Genomic DNA, 23,936 nt, shown 5'->3' with positions numbered 1-23,936 from the left:
GAAGGGGTGGGTTGTGATTGTGGGGTGTGTGTGAGGTGGTGGAGTGATGGGAGTGAGGGTAAGGTTGGGGGTTTGTGAAGGCATGCAGGTATTGGAGGTGATAGTAATAGAGATTTGACTTACAAGAGTCCAGTCCTCCTCCTACTCCTGCCAAGCCCTCAGGATGCATGATTGCCAAGACTTGCTCCTCCCATGTTGTTAGTTGTGGGGGAGGAGGTGGGGTCCACTGACAGTCCTCTGTACAGCTAGTTGGTGTCGTGCTGCTGTGGAACGCACCTCCCCCTTAGGTTGTTCCACCTCTTCCTGATGTCATCCCTTGTTCTGGGGTGCTGTTCCACGGCGATTACCCTGTCCACGATTCTCCGCCATAGCTCCATCTTCCTTGCAATGGATGTCTGCTGCACCTATGATCTGAATAGCTGTGGCTCTACCCATATGATTTCCTCCACCATGACCCTTAGCTCCTCCTCTGAGAACCTGGGTGTCATTGTGGTGCCATGGGTGTAGTGTGAGTGGTGTGGGTGAGGGTGTGTGGGGTGATGTGTTCGGGTGTGATGTAAGGTGCATGGATGGTGTATTGGTGATGGGGGTGTGTGGCTGTAGTCTTGTTTGTGGTCTTGCTATCTCTCTTGTGGCAATTGTTTTTAGTCGTAAAGGGTTGTAGGTAATGTGGGTGTGTGTTTTATAGTGGTGTGGGTGTGTGGGTGTGGTGTCTTTATGGGTGTGAGGGGCTGTGTTATTCAAATTGTCCAATGTAGTGTTGTTTTGTATGTGTGTGTGTACTTTGAGCACGGCTGTATGTACCGCCGATGGTTTAGCGCCATTGAATGTCCGCTGTGGTGATTCGTGGGTCATAATGCTGTGGGCGTAGTTCTGTTGGGTTAATGGTGTGGGGTTTGCTACCGCCAGTTTATCACTGACCTTTGGGCTGGCGGCTTGTGTGTGTGCTGTATAGTGACGGATTGCTATGTGTGCGTCATAATATGGGTAGCAGTAATCCGCTGCGGCGGCGGTATGTTGGCAGCATGGCTGTACTTACTGCCAATGTCATACTGAGGGCCTTAATCTTTTCGTATTGCAGTCGCCAACGGTTGAATAAAGAATTGGAGACAGGTGATAACCCAGCCTAGTTACTTGCAATACTTGCACTTTCTCCACCTCTAGCGCACTGAAAATAATCTTTGCCTCTCCACTCTCATACATCTTCTGTATCTACCTAGTGGGAAGATATCTTAAATTTCCCCTATATACTAAAAAAGAGCATCCCAGTCCACAAGATTTCTGAGTATCCAGTAAAAAGGCTGTGACAAGGATTTGATTAATGGATAAATAACCAAGGACTTCAACTAAATAATGGGTTTTTGTTCCTAAATGTCATGCTGCAACAAAGCCATTCCGATCATTTCTAATCATAGTGTATCGATTTAGCAGATATTCATTGAACCTATTTGCCAGTAGTTTCATGATTAGCTTATATTTCAAATTCAGTTGTGTTATCAGTCAATATGAATTTGGATCCTCCACATCCTTCCCTTTAAAAAAAAAAATGAACCACATTACCTAGAGTAAAGGTTAGAGGGAAAAGGACCTCCTTCTAATTTAGAATTAGCAACTAAAAGCAGGTAGTCAATTAAGACATTTAAAACCTCTTCAAAAAACTCTGATGGAAAATCATCTGGGCCACAAACCTCAAAGTTGGGCAAGCTCCTCACCACTTCAACCATCTCCTCAATGGAAAAGAGGCTAACTGTTTATGAGACACTTTAAATTGTGAGTAGTATTCTTAGCAGCTTTTTCCTCAGGCCTGCTAAGACATGAATTTCCCGGCATAATTACTCTCCTTATGAATCTTCTCCCCATACGCCATGTTATTACAGAGAACATAGCATAGCAATAATCACTCCACGCATGTTTAACTCTCTCAAGCTCCTTTATATTTGCTCCAGGTAAGTTTATCATGTGCTTCTTCCACATTGTCTTCTACGGCCAGTTTATGCTCTCTTGCATGCCCATTAACTGCTGCATTTTTAGCTATCAACTGCCCCCACAGATAAGCTGTGAAAGCATCCCAAACAATGTTTGGTGGAGCGGACTTATGGTTTCTTGTCAAGAGCTCTCAAATCTCCTCCTTACGTATTCTAACCCAACCCTCCTCCTGCAAATATTGCTTACTGGAGACCCACCTCTTAACTTGGGGCTTTCCCCTTGACCCAGAATGTCCAACCCCAAAGCTGCATGATCCAACAATCCATTGGGAAGTGTCCAGAGGCATTTAAAACCTAGACACTTTGAGACAAGAAAGATGTCAATCCAAGAGGCAATTCTAAATCTACCTGAAAAAACATGTAAACTCCCCCCTTTCTATGAATACTTCCCTCTAGGAATTACCAAGAGAAACAACCCACTTATAATTTTGCATGGCTGTCGCTGCCTTGGCTTTTGCTGCATTTTAGAGCCTGATGAGGGATCCATCTCTGGGTTTTGCAAAAAATTAAAATCTCCATCTATGATGAGCTGACCTGGGACTTGCATTAAAGACTGAAATAGCTCCTTCTGCGGCCTAATGTTATCCTGTACTGGGGCATAAAAACCAGCGGTCTTGCATGTCATTCACCCAGTCATAAACTTGGGGGCTTTTCCTTCTCAGTGCTGAGCCCTTTTTTGCTACTAGGGGTTTTTCGCACATAGAGGTCAATAACTTTTCTTTTCAAATAAAATATCCATGTCAAATTTGCATCCTTTTTATTTAAAAACACACCCTGAGGATCATAAAGTTACTTAGAGTTTGTGGATTCCACTGGAGGGTACCAAGAAAAAATAGCAACATTTTGGGATTCTTGAAAACAAAAATAAGGAAAAAGTGCTCCAGATGAATGTGTCTTTTTTTTTCTACAATGGTACCCACAAATATTTTACTGTACTATGGTCAACATCTTCCAAGCTTTCAGGAACATGCAGAGCTCAATGAAAAACTCAATTATGTGCCACAATTGTGACATTTTTCTAACAAGTAGCCTATTTTCCCTATTTTTTGTGCTGTCAACCTACTTCCAGTTTGTGGTGGAAACCAGAGTGAAACCCATGGGCGATCCAGAACATCTATAGACAAAAATTCTAAATTTATCAAGGGGTCATATGCGTGGATCCTTCATGGTTTTCCCAAGGAAAATAACTGTTGAAATAAAGAAATATCGAAAATGAGTAGGAAACAATGGGCATTAGTGACAATTTCATCTGTAACGTTTTGTCACAATGGCCAATTTTCAAAATAAATATTTCATTATGTTCACTAGACCCTTCCAGTTGTGGAGAAATATAGGGTTTGGAGAATCTCCAAGGTACCTAGAGCCAATATCTGAGCAATTTACAAAAGCAATATATCATTATGTTCATTAGACGCTTCTGGTTGTGTGGATATATAGGGTTTGTAGGATCTCCAAGTTACCTAGAGTCAACAACTGAGCTGCACCGTACACGGTTTATTCACTGGGTATCGAGTATAGAGCAATTCATATAGCAAAATAAGCAGAATGAAAACTGTGTATCAAGGAAACCTATGTATTCCTGAAATGGGCACAAAATATGGATTTTTTGAGCAGTGGTTATTTGTGCACCTCTGGATTTGTGGGTACCCATACTAGCATGTTATTTAGATGTTATTTTTCTAACTGTCATCTTTTTTATACATTGGCTTACATTTATAAGGCACAAATGCAGTGAAATCCAATTGGTAATAACAAAAGTTCTACTATTCTATCCTCCCACAAGTCTTCAGATAAAATAGTACTTCACTTGTGCAGGTAGGCCTAGGCAACAGGAAATGGCCCAAAACACAACATAAATGCATCAGATTTTTCCACCGAAAACTGATCCCATTTCTATGATGGAAAAGTTATGGAATCTGCGGGGAGCCACAAACTTCCATCCAACTGGCAGTCCCCCAAGACTCACAATAAAAATGGTACCTCACTTGTGTTGGTAGGCCTAGTGCTCGGGACAGACACAGATTAACCATGGTCAATGGGAGTCCCCTGGCTAGGGCTTCCATTGACTTTGGTTTGAGCCATTCAGTGGGTTCAAGGCCCAGCCACTTAAGTGGAACAGCATTTTTCCGGGCACAAATGGTATAATCCAGAGTGTTAGGAATTTTGTGGATTCCTGTAGATTACGGAGCTTTCCACCACAGAAATGGAAGGAAAATGTGTGATTTCAGTCTGGGGTTTGTAAGCATTGTGGGTAAGAAAACCTTGCAGGATCCACGAAAGGCATATCATCCCGGACTCCCTTGGTTGTCTAGTTTTAAAAAATGTCTGTCGTTCTTAGGTTTACGTAGGTGGCACCAAATCACGACCCCAAATACTGCACGACCCCTATTGCCTATCTCCCAACAAAGTGATTTAGGGCCTTTTGTGTCCTTTCCCCTTAGGTCATTCACACAAGTGGGCTACAGTTCTTATCGGGAGACATGTGGAATCTCAGGGTGGTAGAAAACCTCTGGCTCCATGCAGATTCCATGTTTTTCTGTCACAGAAATGTGATGAAAATGTATGTTTCTTAGCAAAGTTTGACATTTGCAAGGGCTTTTTGGTCATATTACCTGGCGAGAGCCATTAGGTCATGCACCCTTGGACTCCCTTGGTTGTCTAGCTTTAAAAAATAGTCAGGTTTGCCTAGGTGCCTGCTGAGCTAGGGCTCAAAATCCACAGCTGCCCATAATGAGAAAATGGAGCTCTTAGTAAGAGCCATCTTACCATCAGAGGTATAAATATGGTACTAATCTTTTCAAGTTAATCCACCACTTACACTGGTAAGTTTTAGCACCTCCAGAAATAATGGCTTCGAAGCACAAATATTTATCAAAGAATCTGAATATTGAAACCTATGCTTCTTAAGTTGAGCCATAAAGCCACATCATGGCACTAATCGCTTTATGGCCCATTCAGATGCCGTTCATGCACCACACACAAGACTTTCATATCGCCGACCCAATCCAACCGCTCAGTGCACTCAAGTCAACATACCACCACCATTCAAGGTCCCATTACATTGATGAGCCACAGGGCGAAATGTGTGACTACATTTTACCACCTGTCAAGTAACCGTCTCTTTTTTTTCTGAACAATACCAAAAGCATCCCTAGCAAACCTTTACTAATGGCTTCCATCACAGCCATATGAGGCTCAGGAAGACATGACTTACATGTATCTATAGCACACACACTGTGGTAAATCCAACTCCTTCCAATTTGTGGATGCAAGTTGGGGGTGTCCAAGTATGTCTTCCAAAGCCTATTCCTCAAACTAAGCGAGCATATCTGTCATTGAAACTAAGGCAAACATGCTTGGCAATACTGCCTAACTTCCCTAAAGTAATAAGACAAACAAATGTCCTGTGGGACTCATTCACCAACATTTCTACTTTTCCTTTGAAAGCGTGAAAACTCAATTAATAACTTCTATCATACACAATGTTATTGAAAAAGGGTACATGACACAATGGGGGTCATTCCAACTTTGGCGGGTACCGCACCGCGGTCAAAAGACCGCGGCGGTCATTCTGGCTTTCCCGCTGGGCTGGCGGGCGACAGCCAAAAGGCCGCCCGCCCACCCAGCGGGAAAGCACCAGCAACGAGGATGCCGGCTCCTAATGGAGCCGGCGGAGTTGCTGGTGTGCGACGGGTGCAGTTGCACCGTCGCGATTTTCAGTGTCTGCCAAGCAGACACTGAAAATCAATGTGGGGCCCTGTTAGGGGGCCCCTGCAGTGCCCATGCCAATGGCATGGGCACTGCAGGGGCCCCCAGGGGCCCCATGACACCCGTTCCCGCCAGCCAGGTTCTGGCGGTGAAAACCGCCAGAACCAGGCTGGCGGGAAGGGGGTCGGAATCCCCATGGCGGCGCTGCTTGCAGTGCCGCCGTGGAGGATTCCCTGGGGCAGTGGGAAACCGGCGGGACACCGCCGGTTTCCCATTTCTGACCGCGGCTGTACCGCCACGGTCAGAATGCCCATGGAAGCACCGCCAGCCTGTTGGCGGTGCTTCCGCGGTCGTTGGCCCTGGTGGTCCATGACCGCCAGGGTCAGAATGACCCCCAATATCTTGTATGATGATTGTTTTCACATCTTATACCACAGATGTGTAAACAATGGTTATAAAAGATATTGGGGGTCATTCCAACCCTGGCGGTCGGTGTTAAACCAGCGGCCAAACCGCAAACAGGCTGGCGTAAAAAAAATGGAATTCCGACCCTGGCGGAAACCACCAACAGAGACCGCCACATTACCACACCGCCCGCCACGACTGCACAAACAAACAGCGCGGCGGTCACCGCCAACAGACAGGCGGGAGACAATGTACCGCCCACTGTATCACAACCTACCAATCCGCCACCTTTTCCGGGGCGGTAGCCCTGCCGATAAAAACACGGCGGAAACAGCCATTTCGAAGGGAAAACGCTCACCTCCATACAGCCCACAAGGAATAAGGACAGCATGGAACCCGAACTCCACATACTCCCAGCAATTGTGTTCCTACTCCTCTACCAGGAGCACGAACGCCGGCGCAGAAGACAACGGTGAGTACTGCACCTACGACACAGGGGAGGGGGGTGGAGAAAATACTACGGGTACACACATACGCGACACACCCACCCTCACCCTCACCCACTACAACACACACATCAATGCGTATCAACACATCAGAGTGACACCCCCCAAGCCCCCCGGAAGAATGCAAACACAAAAGGAAATGATTCTAAACATAGGAATATATTGTATTACTGGCTTAAAAATATAATTCTACATCAAAAACTGTTATATACATAAATGTACAACTCCGAGCATTGTAGCATGTATTGTCCGTGGACCACTGGGCCCAAATCACATGGGCAAAGCCCACACAATATACCTGACTCCAATGGAGAGAACACTGCAGGGGCATCAGATAGCAAAACTACAGGCACCTCAGGGGGAAGGGAAGGGGGGGGGGCACCTCAGCCAGATGAGTCCACGACGCCAGATCCACGAGGGGCCTCCATGGCCACTGTTCAATCCTGGGGAGTGCAAAGCCACAGTCTCTCAAGTCTCTACAGTGGGTGGGTTGCCCACTGTTCCATCCTGGGGAGTATAAAGCCACAGTCTCTCAAGTTTCACAAGTGGGTGGGTTGCCCACTGTTCAATCCTGGCGAGTGCAAAGCCACAGTCTCACAAGTGGATAACAGTCTCCACTGGTTCTGGGTGGGGCCTGGTGCCCAGACTGCTTCGTGCAGCCCTGCCCGACTAAGATGCGGGCCAGCCCCTGGCGCTCATGGTTCAGCGGTGCTTGAGACGGCAGTGCCCAGTTCAGCGGTGCTTGAGACGGCGGTGCCCAGTTCAGCGGTGCTTGAGAGGGCGGTGCCCAGTTCAGCGGTGCTTGAGATGAAGGGCCCAGTCCAGCGGTGCTTGAGATGAAGGGCCCAGTTCAGCGGTGCTTGAGATGAAGAGCCCAGTTCAGCAGTGCTTGAGATGAAGGGCCCAGTTCAGCGGTGCTTGTGATGAAGGGCCCAGTTCAGCGGTGCTTGAGATGAAGGGCCCAGTTCAGCGGTGCTTGAGAAGGCGGTGCCCAGTTCAGCGGTGCTTGAGACGGCGGTGCCCCGTTCAGCGGTGCTTGAGATGAAGGGCCCAGTTCAGCAGTGATTGAGACGAAGGGCCCAGTTCAGCGGTGCTTGAGATGAAGAGCCCAGTTCAGCGGTGCTTGAGATGAAGGGCCCAGTTCAGCGGTGCTTGAGACGGCGGTGCCCAGTTCAGCGATGCTTGAGATGAAGGGCCCAGTTCAGCGGTGCTTGAGACGGCGGTGCCCAGTTCAGCGGTGTTTGAGATGAAGGGCCCAGTTCAGCGGTGCTTGAGACGGCGGTGCCCAGTTCAGCGGTGCTTGAGACGGCGGTGCCCAGTTCAGCAGTGCTTGAGATGAAGGGCCCAGTTCAGCGGTGCTTGAGAGGGCGGTGACCAGTTCAGCAGTGCTTGAGACGGCGGTGCCCAGTTCAGCGGTGCTTGAGACGGCGGTGCCCAGTTCAGCGGTGCTTGAGATGAAGGGCCCAGTTCAGCGGTGCTTGAGACGGCGGTGCCCAGTTCAGCGGTGCTTGAGACGGCGGTGCCCAGTTCAGCGGTGCTTGAGATGAAGAGCCCAGTTCAGCGGATCTGGCCATGGCGTGGAGCTCATTTGCCACCTGTCCTGTGGCTGGCGGTGCCTTCCTGCCCATCTGTCCTGTGGCTTGCGGGGCCCTCCTGGGCTGCAGTGCCGGGCATGTTGGTGGCCTCCTGCCCACCTGGGATGGGGCTGGCGGGCCCTCCTGGCCAGCTGGGCTGATGGCGGTCTTGTCGGGCGTGCTGCCCTTCCCAGCCTTCCCTGATCGCCTGTGGCCCTTCCCCACCTTGGGCGGTGTGACAGCTGTCTCCACACCTCCTGCCGGAGCCATGGTAGGGTTTTTTGTGCCTGGTGTCTTCCCCCTCTCGCGCCGGCCACTGCCTATCTTTGATTGTTTCTCCGGGGGTGGGCTGCCCGTGCCTTGGCTCCGTACTGAACTGGCTGCCCTGGAGGGTGGGGGACTCCATAGTCCATGGCAGACTGTCATGACAGGGCCCGGTTTTGTGGTGGCTGAGGTGCTGACTGGAGTCCTATGACATGGAAGGGGTGGGGGAGTTGGTGGAAAGAGGTTAAGTTTGGACAGGAAAAGCTTTTTAGGAGCATTGGGAAGGGTAGGTGTAGTGGGTATGGGAGTGGAGGAAGAGGATGTGGTTGTAGGAGTTTGAAGTCTGGTGTCTTTGGGTGCAGGTGCTTGGGCTGGAGGCTGTCGTGAGGTGGATGGCTGTTGGGTGGGTGGCTGCCTGCGTTTGTGTATTTTGGAAGAGGGGGTTACAGACACACTGGGAGAGGACACAGGGGACGTGTAAATGGATGTGGGGGTGGTGACTGCACGTGTGTGGGGGGTTCTGGTGTGTGTGCTGGTGATGGACGTAGTGGCTGAAGATGTAGTGCATGCAGGTGTGAGTGGAGACGTGACAGGGAGGGAGGAGGGAGACGAGGAGGAGGGGGACACAGTGGAGGCAGTGGGTGTTGGTATGTCTGTATGTGGATGTTGCTTGTGTGAATGCCTGTGTGATGTGTGGTGCTTATGTCTGGATGATCTTCCCTTGGGTGTTGAGGTGTGTGCAGGCTGGTCTGATGGTGTGTCTGGGATAGGCAGAGGTACAGGTAATAGGGTCTGGGTGGAGGAAGTTGGAGGGGGGAGGCTAGAGACAGCGACAATGGCTGCCATCAGTGCTGAGGCCAGAGTGTTGAACGATCGCTGAAGGCAGCCTGACCAGAATGAATGCCCTCCAGGTATGCATTACTCTGGTGCAACTCTCTTTCGACACCCTGGATGGCATTCAATATGGTAGGCTGCCCAACAGTGAGCGTCCTCAGGAGGTCAATGATCTCCTCACTGAGGGCATCAGGGGTGACTGGGGCAGGGCCTGAGGTGCCTGGGGCGAAGGAGATGCCCACCTTCCTGGGTGAGCGGGCACGGGGCAAACGCTGAGGGGCTGCTGGGAGGGCGGTGCTGGTGCGCTGGGTGGCGGCTGTACCTGTTGTTGCGGGGGGCACAGATGTTGCCGCCACCACAAGGGAGCTCCCTTCAGAGGACGAGTCCGTGTCACTTATGTCTGCCCGAGTCCCCGCTGTGGAGCTCCCCTCGCCGTCTGTCCCACTGGTGAAATCGGAATCCGTTGCATGGCCCTCCATGGCCATGTGGGATGCAGCTCCCTCGTGCTCCGATGCCACTTCTCCTCCGCCTGATGATGCTAATGCACACATGAACAGGAAAACCACAAAAAAGGAGGGGGGGAGAAAATAAAGACATGTTGAGTGCATGCATTGGCGATACCGTTGGCGGACAGGACAGACACAGAAGCCCCCTGCACTACGCCGCGAAACTTGGGGTCCACTACTCAATCCGTGGGACATGGCCTACAAGCCTATGGACGACATCTGCACACATAGATGACACAGGGCCATGAATAGCTGTACTTGGCACCCTACAGAGGTGGTGGCGGGGGCACAGGGCCATGCCTTACGGAGGGGCCTAGCCTACAGAAATCGCCCTGGCCTAGGGATACCCACAGCCCTCCTCCCCCACCCATACACCTCCACTGCGCGCAAAGTCACCAGAATAAGAGTGTACTCACCCCCTTGTGTCTGCTGTGATGTTCTCACGCGCCCTTCCAAATCGGGGTAGGCCACCGCCAGGATCCGGTCCATCAGGGGGGTCAAAGTCCAACTGGCACCCCTCCCAGGTTGGGAGGCCATCCCCAGCTGAGCCTCCGCCATCTTCCTGCTCCAGCGTCGGATGTCCTCCCATCTCTTCCGGCAGTGGGTGCCCCGTCTGTGGTGGACCCCCAGGGTCCGGACGTTCTTGGCGATGGCACGCCAAATATCAATCTTCTGGTGGGTGCTGACCTATGTGAAATGTACAGGGGGAGAAAAAGAGTCATCACCTTCTGCACCCTCAATGTGAGTGGCCCCCCATCCCTACCTTTGCCATGTGGCACATGCTCTCATCCGTCGTTTGATGCATGCCTCAATCGCTCCCCTCCCCACCATCTTTCATCCACCCCACTCAACACAGGCATGGGCCACTAAGCATGGCCCCAGTGTACTTACCTGTTGGTCTGGAGGACCGTAGAGTAGCGCATACTGGGGGAGGACCCCATCCACGAGTTTCTCCAATTCCTGAGCAGTGAAGGCAGGGGCCCTTTCCCCAGTCGCATGAGCCATTGTCTCTTCCAGACCGAGGTCACAGCAGCACTTGCAGTGTAGGTCCTCTCCTGTCGAAGATCAGGTATCGAGTGATTAAGCATATAGAAAATGGCGGTCAAACCCGTGGCGGTGGGTACCGCGGCGGTGCGTACTGCGACCGCCGGCGCACATCGTCATTGACTCCTGAGACCCATAGGGTTCAATGTTAACCAATGCTGCTTAGCGCCGCGGTCTTTGACCGCCTACCGCCACGGTGTGCCACGCCAGCGCATTTACCTCACATCCCATTGTCGCACTTCACAGGTCAGGCAGCCGCCATTTCAAGGGCCCACATGGCTTACTTTTTACTGCGTCACACATACCTAGGTCTTGCATCAACACTCATATAAGCCATTCAATGCATTGGGAATCGTGTTTTGTGCAAGCTGTGGTTACGTACCTGTGGGTTGATTGACTCTGTGCTCGCTGTTGTCCTTCATAGGCACCGTCCGCTGGGACATGCGAGGAGATGGAGGAATCTTCCCGTGTACAGACCGCTGGTAGACCTGTCGACAATGGAGGAAAGACATGTCATACTGACATACAGGCTTGACCGAGCCACTATTCATGAACTGTGTGCCCAGCTGGAGTCAGACCTGATGTCACCAATCCGCCAACCCACAGGGATCCCCCCTCTAGTGCAGGTGCTGTCAGTACTCCATTTCTTTGCAAGTGGGTCATTTTAAACAACAGTGGCCATATCATCAGGGATGTCCCAGCCTATGTTTTCCAAGGTGTTGTCCAGAGTGTTGTCTGCCCTGCTGAAACACATGTGGAGCTACATCGTTTTCCCTGAGGTGGGGGATTTGCCTACAGTGAAGGGTGATTTCTATGCCCTTGGACATATCCCCAACATCATAGGTGCCATTGATGGGACCCATGTGGCTTTAGTACCCCCCAGCAGGAGTGAACAAGTGTACAGAAACAGGAAGAGTTATCATTCTATGAATGTACAGATGGTGTGTTTGGCAGACCAATACATCTCCCATGTTAATGCTAAGTTCCCTGGCTCAGTGCATGACGCGTACATCATGCGGAATAGCAGCATCCCTTACGTGATGGGTCAACTCCAGAGCCCACGTGTGTGGCTAATTGGTGACTCTGGTTACCCCAACCTGTCATGGCTACTGACCCTAATGAGGAATCCCAGGACAAGGGCAGAGGAACGGTACAATGAGTCCCATGGGAGAATTAGGAGGGTGATCGAGAGGACCTTCGACCTCCTGAAGGCCAGGTTCCGCTGCCTCCATATGACAGGTGGATCCCTATTGTACTCACCAAAGAAGGTGTGCCAGATCATCGTGGCCTGCTGTATGCTTCACAACCTGGCTTTGCGACGCCAGGTGCCTTTTCTGCAGGAGGATGGTCCAGATGGTGGTGTTGTAGCAGCTGTGGAGCCTGTGGAGAGTGAAGACGAGGAAGCCGAAGAGGACGACATAGACAACAGGAACGCAGTAATACAGCAGTATTTTCAATGCACGCAGGTAAGATTCCAACCCGGCATATTACATATACTTAACCCCTACTACCTCTCTACTGTCTGACCTTTTCCACCAGTGTATGGTAACTGAGTTGTGACTTTCCCTTTCAATTTCAGAGATGTGGGCCCCACTGCGTGAAATCTGCTTTGTTTCCCCATGGATTACAGCTGTGTGACAGTGGTGTGTTGGCATCACAATGTAAATATGCATTTTTGGCACGGTAATGTCTAATACATTTGTACAAATTCACAGCCAGACTCCTGATTGTTTTGTGCAATAACTGTGTTTATTTCAGTGCTCTATATTGGTGGGTGATTGCAAATCGGTGAGGGGTGATGGTGGAGGATTGTCCATGGCAGAGTCCAGACTACTCGTATCACAGGTGCATTGTCCAAATGCCTGTGGAAAGTGGAGCATGGGCAGTATAAGGATGGACAGGGTGTCATTGTGGGACAGTGGGATGACAATCAGGGAGGTATCCTTTCCTGGCGGGGGTCTTGGCATCTTACTCTGTCTTCTTCCTGGATCTCAGTGCCCGCTTGCGGGGTGGTTCTCCTTCTGCAGGGGTTGGGGTGCTGGTGGCCTGTTGGTCCTGTGGCGGGGCCTCCTGTCCACTAGCGCCGGCAGAGGTGGTAGGCAGTTCTTGGTCCATGCTAGTGTCAGGGGCCCTCTGTGGTGCCACAGTGTTCCGCAATGTGGTGACTACCTGATTCAGAGCCCCTACAATGGTGGCCAGGGCGGAACTGATGTTTCGTAGTTCCTCCCTGAACCCCAAATACTGTTCCTCCTGCAGAAGCTGGATCTCCTGAAACCTGGCCAGGACCGTCGCCATCGTCTCCTGGGAGTGGTGGTAGGCTCCCATGATGGAGGAGAGGGCCTCGTGGAGAGTGGGTTCCCTGGGCCTGTCCCCCCCCTGTCGCACAGCAGCCCTCCCAGTTCCCCTGTTTCCGTGGGCCTCTGTCCCCTGGACCGTGTGCCCACTACCACTGCCCCCAGGTCCCTGTTGTTGTTGGGGGGGTGGGTTAACCTGGGTGCCCTGTAGTGGTGGACACACCACTGATTGACGTGTCCTGGGGACAGAGGTATGGGCCCGCTGGGTGGGTGGTGTGCTGGTGTTCCCAGAGGGGGGAAGGTCGGCTATGGGCTGTGGCTGTCTGAGGGGAACCGACTGTCCAGAGGTCCCCGATGGGCCGGGCTGGTCATCTAGATCCAGGTCGACAGAGCTGCTGTCCTCACTGTGTGCCTCTTCTGGGGGTGGAGTGGACATTTGTGGACCCTCCTGCGCGGTGACGTGGCGTTCGGGTCCTGCAGGGGTATAAAAGTATGGTTATTGCATTTGTGTGTGCCATAGCGTGTAATGGGTGGGTGCCCGTGTACCCCAGTGCTGGCATTCCCGTGTGGGGGCTTTTGTGACGGTGGTTTGGGGGGGATGGGTATGTGCAGTGGGCATGCTTTGTTGATGGGTGTCCATGCTTTGTGGTCGCATGCAGGGCTTGGGGTTGGAATGGGTGGGCTGTGATGGGGAGACATTTGCAAGGAGCAGGATGTGATGGGGGTGAGGGTGGGGGTATGATTTGGCATGCTGGTGGGGTCGGGGGGATGAAGTAGTGAAGATGATACTTACCAGAGTCCATTCCTCCGCCTACTCCTGCGAGGCCCTCAGGATGCAGGATTGCCAAGACCTGCTCCTCCCATGTACCCGCACAATTTCCTCCACCTTGACCCTGAGTTCATCCTCCGAGAACCTGGGGTGTCTTTGTGGTGCCATGGGGTGGTGTGGGTGATGTGTGGGGTGGATTGTGTGGTGATGTGTATTGGTGTGTTGTGTGAAGTGCGTGGAAATATTGCTGGGTGAAAGTAAAATGCGCGTCTGAGTGCTCAGTTCTCTTTTTCTCAGTGCGTGGTCCCGATTCTGTAGGAGTGGGGGTTTGAGGGTGATGTGGGTGTGTGTTTTATATTGTGTTGGGTGTGTGGGAGTGGTGTGTGTATTTGTATCAGGTGTGTGTATTTGTAATTGTCCAATGTGGTTGTGTTTTGTAAGTGTGTGTGTATTTTGAGCGCACCGGTGTGTACCGCCAATGGTATACCGCGGTTGAAAGACCGCCGCGTGGATTCGTGTGTCGTGATAGTGTGGGCGTATTTCTGTTGGCGTGACGGTGGAGGTTTGGTCATCGCCAGTTTCTCGCTGCCCTTTGGTTTTGCGGACTTTTGTGGATGTCTGTATTTTGGCGGTTTGCCTGTTGAGGGTCAGAATGACCGTGGCGGTTTACCGCGGCGGTATGTTGACGGTCTTCTGACAGCGGTAAGCGGCTTTTACCGCCAAGGTTGGAATGACCCCCATTGTGTTCTGTACCCCTTTTCAACAACATTGATTGTGATACAAGTTACAAATTGAGTTTGCGCACTTTCAAAACAAGTAGAAATGTTGGTGAATATGTCCCTCTTGGCATTTGTTTGACTTATTAAATTTACTGTGGTTCCTGTGGGCAATCAGGGTGGTTCTTGTGTAGTATACATAAGTTCCCAAGAAGCACTTCAAAACCTAGTCAAGCATTTGACATTTTGCCACAAAGGGTGCTCAGGGACAAAATGGCATATGTTCTATCCATCAGTATGTAGAGTGTGGCGACTATAATGCACTTATCAATCTGCGAGCAGAACACCTACCAGATTTTGACAGCAGATAATGGCGTCGAGCATGCCATAAGTAAGTCCATAGTTTCCTCAAGTAGTGAAACTAAAATGCTGTGGTTGCTTGCTAGCAAAGTAGTGGCCGGTGGATGGTAGGTTTCCATGCACAGTCATTGAAAGGTCTAACTGACAGCAGCTCTACTTCACTCAATTTCCTAGAACTTCACATTTGTATGATACAATATTAAGCAAGTAGGAAAACACAGGGCTGGCTGGGATGGGCACTGGAGACAGAAAACATAATTCTCCTGCCTCTTTCCCTGCTTGGAGCAGACTTTAAAACTATGACATGGTCGAGCCTTTTTAGTTGTTTCAGGAATGTGATCAGAAAAGTGTCTGTCCTGCAACCTTGCCACGTCCTCCAGAACATATGAAGTGGAGAATCCTGCTTCTGCAGCAGTAGGACTTTCAATGACGGACAACTGAAAGGCACGGAAAGACATGAGTCTTCCTGTGGTTCTCTGGCAATAAACGACATACATATTGTGTGTTGCCATCGGGATCAGGAAGGTAAAAGTACCAAGTGTGAGTTTTAGGACTTGCGTTGTATGGCTGGAGGGCCTGGTCATTTTTATTGACTCCCCCCATGTACTTGCAATCAAGTATACAGGTGGGCTTGTAAACTTTGGCCATCTGACCCCAAAACTGTGATAGGGGAAGTGCTTTTATCATGAATTTTAGTGGGGAAGTATGTCTCATGGCTATCCAAGAACTTGAAAGCAAGCAGTTCCTTCGAACTCAACACAGTTCTCTGTGATTTCTGGAGTTTCTTACAAACAAGCTCCTGTGGAAGTACTTTGCTGCAACAATGAACTGTACCGCAGGCCACAGTGCCAGCTTTGTACAGCTCACTGAACTGTTCTACTCCTGTATGGAAATTGTCCACATAAAGGTTGCAACCTTTGTGACGGAGTGACTCGACAAACTCCCAGCCTTTCTTGTGATTCCTAACATGGAAGGGCAACCTACAGGGTTTAAAGTGGAGTCCTTACCTGTAAACACTCTCAAGCTGTACACATAGCCAGTAGAGCTCGCACACAGCATGCGTAGCTTGATGCCATAGTGAGTTCCTTTGCTCACAATGTACTGCCTGAAAATCAGCCACCCTTTGTGCAGGAGTGACGGGTATATTCCTTCCAGGACTATAAATGTCGGGAAACCTTGAAGACAAATGTTACACAACAGGCCACATTTTGAACAACCTATCATGGTCTGGATGTCCCAGGGCAATGCAGCAGAATTGTAATTGAATTGCAGCATGCGTTACAATAGCAAAGACAATCTCTGTTCATGTATAATGCGAAGATGGGGGTTATCCAAACTGTGCGAGGTTGGTTTTTGCACTAACCCCATTTTGAGCATAAGGCCCAACAATATCATCAACTTCTCAAGCAAAGTGGGAGTCCACTGGTGTGCCCTAGAATGAGGCCCTAGAGTGTATCCATGCTCCCTCAGAAATAGTTTGGCACGCATATTTGTTTGCTGCACAATTTGCTTAAGGAAGTCAACATCCAAAAAGAGATGGATGTAGTCAATTGGGAAGAAGTCGGCTGTATCAACATTACATCCAGCGTCGCCAGTGAAAGGCGAAATTTGGGGCTGAACTAAATTGGCGGGCTGCCAAGAGAGCACTCCGTCTTTGCCTGCTGCTGCACGTGTCTGCTCTCTGGGTTTGATCTAACTTGCTACTGTTGTCCATCTGTACAGACTGTGCTTTATAAGGTACAGCACAACTGTCATCATCGCGTCACTCAGAATCGTTGGAAGATGAGTTGTAACTCCGCCAACTGAAAAATCACTTTCAGATTCTGCTCCATTTGCCTCTCCCTCAGATGCTGTCTCATTAGCTGCTGTCTCAGTCTCTGATCCTGCCACAGAGCTGTCCTCCATAATCTGAGTTAGGGCTTGGCAACAGTCATCCACTGAGATGCCATGTCTGCTACTGGCTAAGACAGTCCTTCTAAAACACTATCCTATGTTTATGGCAGTTACATTGTTCTAAAACAGTTGGTCAGCGTGGGCATGTGTGATGTGTGCAGCAGTAAATAATGATGAAGTCATATTACCTTGTCTTTGTTCCTAAAAGTGCAGGTTCTCCAAAGACCTTAAAAAAAACAAAAAAGACACAGTATTACTTAACTTTGCCACATACCCAACATCACAGGCTTTGGCGCTGGTAGTGCCCAGTGTGACAATCATTTTTTACACACCTCTATGACCTCCTCTTTGGCTTCCCTCACTACCACCTAGCAAGAGTGCACCTCATCTCTCCATAGCTCCTCTCTCACATTGGTTTTAAAGTGCTCGTAACAGCTGGCTTTACTTTATAACATGTCAAAACTGCCACTAGACAAAATTCTGATCTCTCTCTCTAGCAGGAACATAATCACAAGAGTTATCTTGACATTTGTATTGCTGCCTGAAAGCTGTATATATATATATATATATATATATATATATATATATATATATATATATATATATATATATATATATATATATTCACTGAAAAAGCCAAACGTTATAAGGGTGTTATAGTTAGGTTACTCGTACAAAACCATAGAAATTCAGCAGCTATAGTTAGAGTTCTTTCAAGTAATTATGACTTGTGGGCTAAGGTTAACTATAACTTGCACCCTTGCCATGCACAGTTTTATTGTCAATAATGATATTGCAAATGTTTCAGTGATATCAAGGATGGCATACATGATCTCATCAATGACAAAATATGTGGAGTAATTAGCTGTGCATGGCGAAGGAGTGAGTTATAGTTACCCCAGGGCACGAGTTATAGTCACTTGAAAGAACTGTAACTATAACTGTTTGACAGTGAATTTCTATGGTTTTTTAACATAATTTTAATTACTATACTGTGAGAAAACTGGGCTGATTGCAGAAGCCCCCTACCTTTTTGCCTCCATTTTTCACTTTTTGCTGGTGTTTTCCTGACTCTGGTAGTGCCCTGGGTACTGCTAACCAGTCCCAGGGCCTGTGTTCTGTGTAAATTGAGTATACAAATTAGGCTAATTATAATTGACTATGTTAATCTACCTTAAAGACTCTAGTATATGGTAGGGCAGGTAAGATAGGGGCCCCAGCAACAGTGAGGTGTCCGGTCATTTTAAAGGCATGTTTGCCTTCCTGGCTGCTTTTAGCAGTTAAATGCTAATTTTTCTTTGGAATTAAAAATACTTCCAAAAGTCTTAAACTACCTTATTTCTTTACATATAAATCATCCCTAAGGTCTGCCCTAGATGCTCCCAGAGTTAGGTCTAGTGTCACTATAAGCAGGGACCTTATAAAATATGGTTTATAAGTCCTTGTGAGGAAAAATTGCCAAATTTGTTTTTCTCTCATTGTAGTGAATAGACTCCATAAGCTGAACTGAAGAGACTTTAATTTAATAATAAATGCTACAACTTGTCATTGTTGGATTTAATATAACTAGGGTTTTAAAACTCTTCCTAAAAGTTACCAGTTTTAGCTGTATGGTGTCCTTCTCTGATTGGCCAGCCTCTGGCAGCCTTGATGAGGTGTGAAGTGACTTGGGCTGAACACTAAGGAAGTGCCTGGGGGAGGAGATCTGTGTCAGCAGATGGTGAAGCAGGATGGGGAAGAGCAGGCTTCAAAGGAGGGAAGAACATTTGTAGCAGCTCAGGATCTCCCCCATTTTCTGCAACCCAGACAACCAGATGCCCTCTTGATTAGATTAGGAGAGAGCATGAGAGGGTGATGTTAAGGATTTTTAGCCACACCAGTGGATGGGCTCAGCCAGACTTTACCTCCAAAATTCAGTTTCATCCATTTTAGATTTTTAAGGAATGTTGCTCCCTAAGATTGATTTTTGCCACACTTCCCAATAAATGGTCATCCAAGGGGTTAGTTGTCTGCCTGTGATTGGATAGTTGCCTCCCTACTGCTTTCCACCACAGGAGCAAGGATAAATTTGGTAGAGCTGCACCCACACCTCAGATCCCTGCTGGAAGAAGATACTGGAGAAGAAGGACTGCCCTGCTGGACCCCTGGCTTGCCCCTGGATACTGCACTCACAAGGACTGCACCAGCTGCACATTTGGGCTTCAACAAGAAAAGGACTTTGCCTTGCTTCTGCATCTCCAGGACTGGATTACCTGTAAACTACATGTACAAAGGAACTGTCCAGAATCCCCTGTATCAAGTCCTACAAGAAGCCAACCAGCAATCAGCGTCCAGTGGACATTTGAGGATTCTGACAAGGTGCACTCTGGGAATTGTATTCATAACTCCCAAGGAGCAACCCAGAGCTTCTGGAACCTTGTATCAAGTTGTAGACACTTGTAAACACAAGATCCAGAAGTTTGAAGACATTTGGAGCACCTGTTGTAAACAACTCCATAAGTTGAGGAGGTGTATTTAGGGAGTTGTAGTCCCAGATCCCAAGCGGCAAACCAGAGCCTCCGAACCTTTGGCTGGTGCTGTGGAGCACTTTCCTGTATCAAGAAACACTTCTGAAAGTAAGTGTAACAGTGTTACATCGTGGGTGGCCTGAACTCTGGACTTTGTCCCGGTCCAGAGTGACCTTTTTTAACCCTTTGAGTGCTATTTGCTTCTAAGCACTAGAATTACTTTTGATCTATAAAAATGCATATCCCCTATTTGCTTCTAAGCACTAGAATTACTTTTGATCTTTAAAAATGCATATCTCCTATTTGCTTCTAAGCACTAGAATTACTTTTAATCTTTAAACATTCATTTCTCTGGTTTCCTACATTGGATTTTAGTGTCATGTGAAAGATACAAATATAATCTATGTTTATAAATCGGTGTTCGATTTTTATCGTGTTTTGTGTTTTACTTATTTACTGTTTTGTGATTTTTAAATGCTTTACCCACTTGTCTCCTAAATTAAGCCTTGCCAAGCTACCAAGGGTTGAGCTGGGTTTAATTTGTTGAGACCTAACTGGACCTAGTAGAGGTTAGTGGGCTATTTCTCGAGGTAGGTACTGTTAGAAATGGGGTTTTTGGTTGGCAGATAGGTTGCCCTCTGTCCAAGCAAGAACCCTCACTCTAGTCAGGGTAAGTCACACACAATCCAAAATCAGCCTGTGCTCACCCTCCGGTAGCTTGGCACGAGCAGTCAGGCTTAACTTAGAAGGCAATGTGTAAAGCACTTGTGCAATAAATCATACAACACCATAGTATAACACCACAAAAATACACCACACAGTGTTTAGAAAAATATAGAATATTTATCTGGATAATTGTAGGTCAAAACGATCAAAGTTGCAATACGAATTTGTAAAGATATCACTGAAAAGTGATATTAAGAGTCTTTAAGTCTTTAAAAAGCAATAAAGGGTCTTTCAAGCACAGAGTACCTGGTTTCTGGTGGGAAATCTCCTCAGAGGGCCACAGGAGAAGAGATGCGTGGAAAAAGGGGTGTGTGCGTCGTTTTCCGCTCAGCACACACAGACTTGCGTCGTTCTTTTCCACGCGGGGAAGTCGGGCATCGTTTTCCGGCGCGCAGACAGTCTCTTTTTGTGGATCGCGAGGATTACCAGATGTCCCGGGTCTGTGCGTGGGTTCTCCTGCTTATTTTCCGGCTGCGCGTCGTTCTGCGGGGCTGCGCGTCGAAGTTTCGATCTCACGGTAGGCGTCGCGTCGATTTCTCCTTGGAAGTCGGGCGGCGTTGTCCTTGCGAGGCCGTGCGTCGAAATTTTGGTCTCACGGCAGGCGTCGCGTCGATTTCTCCTTGGAAGTCGGGCGGCGTTGTCCTTGCGAGGCCGTGCGTCAAAGTTTCGCACTCACGGTAGGCGTCGCGTCGATTTCTCCTTGGAAGTCGGGCGGCTTTGTCCTTGCGAGGTTGTGCGTCGAAGTCTCGATCGTCCCGAGGGCGTCGCGTTGATCAGCGTCGGTGTGCGGCGTTTTTCTCGCCGCGAAACAAGCTGTGCGTCGAAATTTTCGGCGCACGGAGTGTCCACGTGAAAGGAAGAAGTCTTTTTGGTCCTGAGACTTCAAGGAACAGGAGGCAAGCTCTATTCAAGCCCTTGGAGAGCACTTTCACAGCCAGACAAGAGTTCAGCAAGGCAGCAGGGCAACAGCAAGACAGCAGTCCTTTGGAGAAAGCAGACAGGTGAGTCCTTTGAGCAGCCAGGCAGTTCTTCTTGGCAGGATGTAGTTTCTGGTTCAGGTTTCTTCTCCAGCAAGTGTCTGATGAGGTAGGGCAGAGGCCCTGTTTTATACTAAGTTGTGCCTTTGAAGTGGGGGTGATTTCAAAGAGTCTCTAAGAAATGCACCAAGTTCCCTTTCAGCTCAATCCTGTCTGCCAGAGTCCCAGTAGGGGGTGTGGCAGTCCTTTGTGTGAGGGCAGGCCCTCCACCCTCCCAGCCCAGGAAGACCCATTCAAAATGCAGATGTATGCAAGTGAGGCTGAGTACCCTGTGTTTGGGGTGTGTCTGAGTGAATGCACAAGGAGCTGTCAACTAAACCTAGCCAGACGTGGATTGAAGGGCACAACAAGATTTTAGGGCAAAGAAATGCTCACTTTCTAAAAGTGGCATTTCTAGAATAGTAATATTAAATCCGACTTCACCAGTCAGCAGGATTTTATATTACCATTCTGGCCATACCAAATATGACCTTCCTGCTCCTTTCAGATCAGCAGCTGCCACTTCAACAGTGTATGAGGGCAGCCCCAATGTTAGCCTATGAGGGGAGCAGGCCTCACAGTAGTGTAAAAACGAATTTAGGAGTTTTACACTACCAGGACATATAACTACACAGGTACATGTCCTGCCTTTTACCTACACAGCACCCTGCTCTAGGGGTTACCTAGGGCACACATTAGGGATGACTTATATGTAGAAAAAGGGGAGTTCTAGGCTTGGCAAGTACTTTTAAATGCCAAGTCGAAGTGGCAGTGAAACTGCACACACAGGCCTGGCAATGGCAGGCCTGAGACAAGGTTAAGGGGCTACTGAGGTGGGTGGCACAACCAGTGATGCAGGCCCACTAGTAGCATTTAATCTACATGCCCTAGGCACATGTAGTGCACTCTAATAGGGACTTACAGGTAAATTAAATAGTCAATCATGGATAAACCAATCAATAGTACAATTTACACAGAGAGCATATGCACTTTAGCACTGGTTAGCAGTGGTAAAGTGCTCAGAGGTCAAAAGCCAACAACAACAGGTCAGAAAAAATAGGAGGAAGGAGGCAAAAAGTTTGGGGATGTCCCTGTCAAAAAGCCAGGTCCAACATGACCCCCCACCAGCCTAAAGCCAGGGGAGAACAATCACTATCCTGATGTACTTCCCTGTTTGAGGCGACAGAACCAGGACCCAGGCCCACAACAGCAGGGGCATGCTCCAGTTCTTCGCCTTCCTGACTCCAATTGGATCCCTCTGTCCATACTCTCAGGGCCCACTAAGCCCATCCATGGGGAACCTTTCTCCTTTCCTGCGGATCCCATCTGTGCAGCACCTAACCTTACATTGCTCACAGATGTATCCCAGGAGCAGGATAGTACCACCAGGACCAACACAGTGGTGTTGCCCATTCTATCCCCGGGGTGGGACACTTGTCCCCTCCCCAGGGATAACTCTGTCCACCCGGACAGCAAGCCACAGGGATTACTGACAGCTGCCAGGGATGAGAGCCAGGCCCCAGGCCTCTCAAAGCTCTCCAACCACTGTGGCTGTGGAGAGTGGGGGGCGGTAGCCCCAGGTGCTGGGCACCCTTTAACCACTCTCCCTTCCACCAGGTCAGGGATGACAGCCTGAACCTGGTCCTCCCCTCTGGGGCTTTGTACCCTCCCTCCTGGAGCGGTACCCCCAGAGTCCAACATGGCCAGGGGGCTTACAGAAGTCGCCCTGTACCATTCCTCCACCAGTGCAGGGCTGTTAACCTGCCACTGGCCCTCCAACCTGGGGTCTGTACCTTCAGGTTGGACTAGGGCCCGGGGTGAGGCTTCCCTCCCCCTGCCCTCCCTTCTGGGTCCAGCACCCTCCAACTAGGAGTGGCCTCCTCAGAAGACAACATGGTAGGGGCACTGTTATCAGTAGCCCCTCCCTCCAGGTCCGGGGGGACACCCTGAACCTGGTCTTCCAGCCCAGGGTCTGTACCCTCAGACTGGATCACCGCCTGGCAAACCAGGACTTCCTGGGAGGCACACCTACCCCCCACCAGGTCAGAGTTTAACCTCTGCACCTGCCCATTCAACTCAGAGTCACCACCCTGAAGTTGAACAATTGCCTGGCACGCCAGGACTTCCTGGAGGGCACACTGACCCTCCACCAGGTCAGAGTTTAACCTCTGCACCTGACCATTCAACTCAGAGTCACCACCCTGAAGTTGAACAATTGCCTGGCGCACCAGGACTTTCTGGGAGGCACACCTACCTCCCACCAGGTCAGAGTTTAACCTCTGAGCCTGGTTCCCCAACCCAGGGTCACCACCCTGAGGTTGGGCAATTGCCTGGCACGCCAGGACTTTCTGGGGGGCACACCTACCCCCCACCAGGTCAGAGTTTAACCTCTGAATCTGGTCATCCAACCCAGAGTCAACACCCTGAGGTTGGACAATTGCCTGGCACAGCAGGGCTTCTTGGGAGGCACACCTACCTCCCACCAGGTCAGAGTTTAACCTCTGAACCTGGGTATCCAACCCAGAGTCAGCACTCTGAGGTTGAACAATTGCCTGGCACGCCAGGCCTTTCTGGAGGGCACACTGACCCTCCACCAGGTCAGAGTTTAACCTCTGAACTGGGCCATTCAACTCAGAGTTACCACCCTGAAGTAGAACAATCGCCTGGCACGCCAGGACTTCCTGGAGGGCACACTGACCCTCCACCAGGTCAGAGTTTAACCTCTGAACCTGGTTCTCCAACCTAGGGTCACCATCCTGAGGTTGGACAACTGCCTGGTACACCAGGGCTTTCTGGGGGGCACACCTACCCCCCACCAGGTCAGAGGTT

The sequence above is a fragment of the Pleurodeles waltl genome, chromosome 3_1 (genome assembly GCF_031143425.1).
Source record: "Pleurodeles waltl isolate 20211129_DDA chromosome 3_1, aPleWal1.hap1.20221129, whole genome shotgun sequence".
In the NCBI taxonomy this organism is placed as follows: domain Eukaryota; kingdom Metazoa; phylum Chordata; class Amphibia; order Caudata; family Salamandridae; genus Pleurodeles; species Pleurodeles waltl.
Note: the sequence above shows the minus strand (reverse complement) of the source record.